We start from the raw sequence: 8,691 nt of genomic DNA, 5'->3' as shown, positions 1-8,691 counted from the left end.
TAACATTAAGCCTATCCACCTTTTTTCCTGATGTAAAAATGGGCGCAGCCATTTGTAAATTATATGGGTCTAGCTTCCGGTCTCATTTGCGTCCAGATATTTTTAGCTGTACAAAACAGTTCGTTTTGCTGCAATTGATGTGTCCTATCATATTATTTTAATTTTTTATCTTAATTAAGAACACACTGGTTTGTACTGCAAACAGTTTTACCGTTTACTGCACGTTGTTATTCTCCTTGTTATTTACCTATAGCGGCTAATGAAACTGAAGTCTCACCCATAGGCTTACTTGAGGATAAAGGTGAATTCTTTAAACTTACTATGATATTTTTACGTAACAGTACTGTATTTTTAAATAGCTATTAAGAAATTCAGTAGCGAATAGAATTTATTTTATTTTACCTATTTATGTTCTGTAGTTACTTGAATTTAATTATTCATAAAGTTACGTTTTCCTGGTACAAATTAAATATGCATATTTAATAAATGCTGTGTTTTCAAATTGCTACTAGTAAAATTTTAATCATAGGCTACTTGTAAGATTTTTAATTCAACTTTAAAATGGCTATTTAAAATAAGTAAATTATTTAAATAGATATGTATTATATTTGCTGCCATTGTGACTGGTCATTAAATATAGCATATCAAAGTTTTTTTTTTTTTTAAATCATTTATGGGATAGATACTAGGGATGCACCGAAATGAAAATTCTTGGCCGAAACCGAAAACCGAAAAAGAGAAAACCAAGGCCGAAAACCGAAACCGAAACACCGAAAGAAATTATGCCAATTATTAGTACCATTGCATTTATTGCTATGACCGTGTACTAACTTTACTAAAATTAGGACATTGATATTGCATAAATTAATATTAAAGTTGCAAAGATAATTACAATTACATAAATTATTAAAAAAAAACATAAAAATACATAATTACAAATTATGCTAATATTTATTAAGCACATTGCAACAATGCACAGTATTAAAATAACATTCAAACTAAAAATTCATCCCACTCATGTGTATATTAAATAATAATCTACAGGCCTACAGAAAGGTTTTAAAATGAACTGTTCTCTCATAAAAACAAAGTGCATTTAGGTGAAGTGCATTTGAAATTGTTCTCTGTAGGACTAGAAAGTGCATTACTTCTCCAGTAGGCAAGACTGTTATCACTTCTGGGGATGGGGACTTCAGACAGATAACCATCTAGCTGTTGAGCTTGTCATCTGCCTGACATTTGAGAAATATTTGAGAGAGTGTATTTAAATAGGGCCTGGGCATAAATCATTTTTTTATCAAATTAAAGCAGAAATCTAGCAGAAAAATGGCTACAATCTGATATTATGTATATGTGTGTGTGTGTGTGTGTGTGTGTATATATATATATATATATATATATATATATATATATATAATATATATATATATAAATAATGTCACATATATAGTAGCCTAAGAACAAAATAGCCAACGTATTATTATTATTTGAGGCACTTTCTTGCAGAATTCCACTGAACACATCAGACAACAAGGGTGCATGCCCCTCATCTGGTGCAGACACGAGTCTTTTTTCTGCGCTCTGATCTCAGTCTCCTGTGCTTGGCGCTTCTCCGTCTCCACCATAGACTGTAAAACACGCGGGTTCTCCGCATCCAGCGCGGCCTGGATCATTTCTCGTGCGCGCTGCCTTATTTCTGCATCCAAGTAATGGTCTTTATAACGTGGATCAAGCGCATTCGCGATGAAGTGCAGAGGATCCGAAAAGATCTCAGTGAGACGTGTGCTAACAGACTCTACTTTTCTTTGTTTTCACTTCGTGGTCCGTCTTAATCTCTTTGTTAGGAGACGCTTTAGTGCTCCGAATAAAGGAATAAGAGGAGAGAGAATGTTCTCACTGGTGTGAAGTGAATGTCGCGGGGAGCTCGTGGTCTGCGCTATGCAGATGCACGTGCAGGTCGCGGTTTCTGTTTGCGTCATCATAACATTTCGGCCGTATTGTTTCGGTGATAAAAGTCTATCGGCCGAAAACCAAAAATGCCATTTTCGGCCGAAAATTTTCGGTGGCCGAATTTTCGGTACATCCCTAATAGATACTAGTGTTTCATAAAGTTACAGTGAAAGTGACGTGACATATAGCCAAGTATGGTGACCCATACTCAGAATTCGTGCTCTGCATTTAACCCATCCAAAGTGCACACACACAGAAGTGAACACACACACACACACACACACACACACACACTGTGAACACACACCCGGAGCAGTGGGCATCATTTATGCTGCGGCGCCCGGGGAGCAGTTGGGGGTTCAGTGCCTTGCTCAAGGGCACCTCAGTCATGGTATTGCCGGCCCGAGACTCGAACCCACAACATTAGGGTTAGGAGTCAATCTCTCTAACCATTAGGCCGCGACGAAATAAGTTTTAATACCTACTAATTTGTAAAACTGGAACAGTTACCAGCAAGAACTTGTAATATAGGCCTTATAGTTGTAAGTGAATAATTAACATCTGAATGACTTTTAAACAAATAATTATAATATTTTTTGAATAGTTATTTGTCACTATTGGAATAGAGATGTATAACAAAATATGAAATACTAATAAGTAATGAATAAATACTTGTGATTAATTTGATAGATTTTGATAAATTTAAATATTATTTTTAAAATTAAGATTTCGATAATTTGACAGTCACATTTGGTAAACTATAATATACATTTTTTTATAGTAATAGTATAGGGCTGGACCAGAATATTCGATTATTTAAATATTTGTTTGGTGGGTTGGCATTCGATTTTCCATTTTGAGATTCAAAAAATATTTTTTATCCCCTGCGAAATGGTTCTCATTCGAGCTTGTATATGAATTGTCCATTAATGAACGCATGATTGAATTCTTCTGGAAGAGAAGACAAAAATTCTGAAGACCTTAGCTGCATGGGAGCACTTTAAATTAATTAACAACAAGCGATTTGAATCTCAAAATATGGTATTCGGACCACCCCTAAATAGTACCAGTGAAACTGAAAAGGTCACTATGAAATTACTTATTAATAATGTAGAGATAAATGCTAGTTTAAATGAATACACGTTAAATTGGCTTGCCATAGATGTCAGGGTGTTGGGGATCATATTTCGGGATCCCCTGCTGTGTGTGTCCCATATTGCAATGGCATATGGTGGCAGTCCTAGTAAAGGGAGAGAGAAAGAGGGATTTATTTATCGCCTAGGGCAACTTAATCCTGGATATATCACTTGTTCTCAAAATGAAACGGAATGTTGAGCTGTCTTCAGTTGAACTTTGATAGATGAACCTATTATTTAACTCCTGGAGTTGATTAAATCAGTAAATGCCAAAACAACTGATTAATAACCGAAACTGTAATCTCTATGAATAACAGCGTGCATTTCTATTATTTAATTCTCCCAATTCTAATGCTACTTGTGTTTGCATATATTGAAAAATAGTTTGTCTCTAGTGTATTTACAATGCCAAAAAAAAATATATTACATTTTAACTCAATTTAAACATAAACCATTTATTTATCACAGAACACTTTAAATCATGTAATAGCACATGTACTGTATATACATTTTTATTATTTTCTTCTTATTATTATTTTGCTACAACATTGTAGAAATGTAACTAAATTAAATTAGAAATATTATTTAATATAAAATAGAAATAACACAATAATCAAATGAACAACAATAAATATAAAGTATAATTAATAAATATAACCATAGATATAATAAACATAATGTAAAAAAAAAACAGCTAAAGGTTCTGTGCTAGACTAATTGAGACTTGTCATGGCACTTGTATACTTTTGTTGTTCTCTTGTTGGTCTGGTTGCTTCTATTGTTCTCCTTTCTACATTTGCTAAATGATTAAACTTAAATGTAATGTAAAGATCTGTTACAATTTAATTTTGGGATTAAATTTTAATCAGTTAACTTAACAGAACCAACCTCTTGTGTGAGACTTTGAGATTTAATTTAATTTATTAATTGTTATTTGATTTAGTATTACAACTTGATTTTTATTGATACTTACACTCTATGCTCCACTTTAACATCCAGCCTAGATAATATCTGCCCTCTCACCTCCAGGCCAACACGTGAAACACTCTCCAGCATCCGGCGCTCTGAAACTCTACGTGACCATCAGACTAACCCCAAGGGCTCTTGAGGGGAAATGGCTGACCTGAACCAGTATCAGTTTTCCCTCTCCTCTTTCTCCTTCAGGTTTTCTGTTGCCAAGGTTACTTACTACCAAGATAAGATCAGGATCAGACACCCACAGACAACTCATAACACTCACCTCCTCACACTCATCTCTCTCTGAGTGCTGATGACTGCCGGCACCACTACAGAGAAGTAGGATGCAAAGTTGCTTTCTAGAAAATGCACACTCTAACAATAGAGCTGACCATTAAATTCTGACCATACATTCATGGCATTTCCCATAGGTGTTGATCAGGTTGGTCACTCTCTTTTTCACAAAGAGATGTCTGGTATTTATAGAAGAAGTGTAAATGAATGGTCTTCATGTGAGCAGTCTAAAAGAAAATATTAACTGATTCTTTTAACTCTGGGTATGATCAGTGTACTTCTAGACTCATAGTTAGAAACTAACTATTTGGGGAAGGTTGATGAGGCATTTTTATATAATTCTTTTTGGCAATGCATACTTCTGTATCACATTATTAACTAATTTCTGTGTACTTTTGATAGGAACCAAAAACTGTGATGACTTCTTCATGTAACGCATACTATTTCTTATTAATTTTAGCAAAATTCTCTAAAGACGTAATACTACAAAACTTTGCTCTTGGCATAGTTTTCTTCAAAAATAGTTGCTGACAGCGATATGAATAGGGTATTGTTGATGGTGGGAATTTTTCTTAGATGTTCTGCTGATAATTGTTAATGTTTCATTAAGTTCTATGAATAGCTTTGTGGTGGTTATGAAAGAGGTAACTCATGACCTGAAATATCTTACACATTTTTAGCCGCAGACAATTCAGCAAAACATCTTGATTACTTGGCTGTTCATCTAATGATCCTGGCACAGCATCTTGAGAGAAACATTGCTCTCTATACAAGGAGCACTTACGTCAAGATGTCTGGGGTTTGGAATGTTAATAATTTCTGGCTCATATAAAGTTTATTTATTACATATATTATTTTTCAATGAATAAATGAATTATTTTTTAATAAGAAATTAAGACATTATAATATAAGACATTTCATCATGATTCGTGTTTTTTTTTTTCAGAAATATTAAGCAGCACAACTGTTTTCAACATTGATAATAAAAAATAAATGTTCCAGAAAATCAGCATATTAGAATGATTTCTGAAGAATCATGTGACACTGAAGACTGGAGGAATGATGCTGAAAATTCAGCTTTGTATCACAGGAATAAAATACATTTGAAAATGTATTCAAATAGAAAATGACTATTTTAAATTGTAATATTATTTCTTATTTTTTACTGTAGTTTTGATCAAATAAATACAGCCTTGCTGAGCATAAGAGACTTTGCTCAGAAAACATAAAACATTTACTGACCCAAAACTTTTGAACTGTAACGTGCATGCATATGAATTTTCTTTTGCATATGTCTCAACCTGTGATCCGTTTCAGTACATCCTACTTTTCTTCATTGTCCATTTTTGTCCACCTCCTTCCACCTTCCTCAAGAGGACAAACAACCCCCTTCATCCATACTCCACACCGGATGAGCTCAAAGCATGTCCTTATATGTCCAAATCTCTCAGCTTCAACAGGAAGAGGCAGTTTATTGAAAGTACACTCATTGTTTCTGCACATTATAAATACAGTTGATTTGTATTTCATATGGTATGGACACCACTGACTTGCACTTTGTAAGCAAAAGTACAAGTCAGGTTTGTTTTTTTTAATATCATCTTTTGTGGAAGAAAGTGAATCATTTTTAGGTGAACTCCTTTTCAAAATGTTTATCTTTAATCAGTGTATCTTTGTCGGAACAACATTATTCCACCTTTTCATTCTGTGATTCATGCTTTCTAGAAAGCAGAAACCGTGACTCAGCTAGGTTGCAGGTACATAAAAACTCATTAGAGAGTCCCAGCAGCTCTGAGAATCACAATGCAGTGGTTCGAGCCCACTCCGGCCGTGCTGCCGGACACTAGCTGAGGCACGCAGCACTGAGGATCTGATCTATATAACGGTGCTGCTGCCAGTCTGACAGACTGTATGGTTTCCGCTAATTGGCCAAGCTCGTTTAGTAATGGTCTCACTTTCCTCGGCCGCCCCCTCTCTTCCGTAGCTCGCACAATGCCTGGAAGTCGCCTAGACCCACATCTCCCTCTCTGTTTTTTTTTCTTCAAACACAATTGATCCAGTCAGCATCAAAACAAATAGGACACACACACGCACTCAACACCCTCGTCTAAAAGATACTTCCGACTCGCATTAACAAACTCGGTGCATGTTTCAACACAAACAAAGGACGAATGCAGTAATTGCATAACAACTTCTCATAGCTCAAAACTTTTTTGCTGTTTTATGATGGTTGGCATTATTACTTGATGTAAATGAGAACTTTGATCCATTTGTTTTAAATATAAGAAACCGACTTAAATTAGAGGAATTTCAATTAATTTGCATGCTTTTGGTTTTAGTTACTCTCATTCTGAATTGATTTAGTCCAGATTTTAAGTACAGTATATATAAAAAATGTTCTGAACAGTTTAATAGATACTAAACAGGAATAGTATATTATAGCCTACTAAAATATTAGACAGAATATTTCTTGTGATTTTAATAAAATAATCTGACTGTTTGACAGGGTTGTGCTCATTCATTCACTAGCCATTATATATCAGCATGTGGCTCATTTGTAGTCATTTTCAATGCTGCAAGTGGATTTAGGCATCGCAGCATTATAATGTCCATTTTGGAAAATTTATTTTTGTTTTGAGATATCTTAAAGATTACATTTAACAGTGTTATTACAATTATTAGAGTTTCTAAATATAAACATACAATGATGGCTAGGCAATCAAAATGTAAAAAAATATTAACTAAAAAATCTCTGGTCATACTAATATATTATGCTATTGTAAGTAACAATTGCCTGGTGGATAATGGAAAAGTGAACTAAAACCTGAACAATATTTAGCTGTATTAATATTATTATTTTAAGTTTTGCACATTAGAAAGTTTTTTAATGGGTCACCAAAAACATTAATATTGTGAAAAGTTTTTACGAATGAAAATAATTGTTAGGCTATATTTACAATAATTTTGAGCATCTATTATTCCAGTCTTTAGTGTTATTAAATTAGTGTTCTCCCCCCCCCCCCTTTTTTTGTGCATGCAATGTTCTCAAAGGTAATCTAAAAATGTAAATGTCAATGCTCAATTAAATATCAGCTGATAGCAATAAACAAAAAAAACCTATAGCCCAAAAGCCATGCAAGTTAAAGCAATCATTGCCTTGTGCATGAAAGAAAAAAAAATTAAGTGAAGTAACCTGAACCGTATTAAAGTGCAAAATTGCATATAGACTTAATTGTCTGCCTTTATGCCCACTGGTAAGTTTTCCATTCAAACTCTCCATGAACTGTGAGTGAAGAAGGTGAGGTAACTTTCCGCTTGTTTTTGAGCTATTGGAGACCTACACAGGCCCCCATATCCCCTGTCTCATTCTCCTGCCTGCTTTATTGACGGATGTCCTGCGCAGGCGTTTCATCCCCGTCTCTGGCTCTGTGTGTGTCTCACAGGAAGCCTTAAGGGGGGCAGGCTGTGGAGCGAGGGGGTGTTCCATAGTTCCTGCACATCTGCAGGCTGCATTTCTCTAGGTGTCGCTCAGTTGTTTTTCAATCGTGAGAGAGGGGTATCACCCATATCACTTTTTTTTTTAAAACTCTCCTATTTCCTTCCGCTCATTGCCCTTAACAAGCTTCCAGAAGCACACACACACTCTCCTGTCACAGGAAGCCAGACAGAGGTTTCCGGCAACCCTTGAGAGAGCCAGGTGAAGCCTAATAATCTGGCCGTACCTGCTGACCTGGCTGCATTCGCTGAGATGCTTATCTTTGGTCTGAACTAAGGTCATGCCCTTTGTTTAGACCATGTTTACAGTACAACCTGGTTCAATCAGTCCATTCTAAATTACTTTTAGGAAGTTAACTCTCTAGACTTGTTTCAGATGGCCTACTTAGATTACTAATGTATCCTCTGTGTATTGGAGTTGATTAGGTTGAGTTAAGTTTAGACTTTGATGCAAAATTTGTGCTATACAGTCATGGAGGTATGAAAATCCTACATACATTCTGATTAATATTCCTTTTTTGGGGGGTTAAGCATTTCATCCACCAATGTAGATAATTGGATACATTTATCTAAAAAATCTGTTTAAAAAGTTTGAGTTTTGTTGGATATAGTTGATATATAAATAAATAAATGTATTATGTATTCATAAGTTGAATGTCGAAAAAAAAAGAATGATAATATTGTTTTTTTTTTAAATGATATTATTATTTTCTAAGATGCCTGATATTTAGAAATAATTATTTCATTTAGCAAGGATGCATTCAACTGATTGTTAAAATTGTTAAAATAACAATTGCTGTTTCTTTGAATATCCTATTCATCAAACAATCTTGATGAAACAAAATCGCCATTTCCACAA

This window comes from Carassius carassius, chromosome 3 (genome assembly GCF_963082965.1).
Source record: "Carassius carassius chromosome 3, fCarCar2.1, whole genome shotgun sequence".
Lineage (NCBI taxonomy): Eukaryota > Metazoa > Chordata > Actinopteri > Cypriniformes > Cyprinidae > Carassius > Carassius carassius.
The sequence above is the reverse complement of the archived record's forward strand: the minus strand, read 5'-3'. Positions refer to the sequence as shown.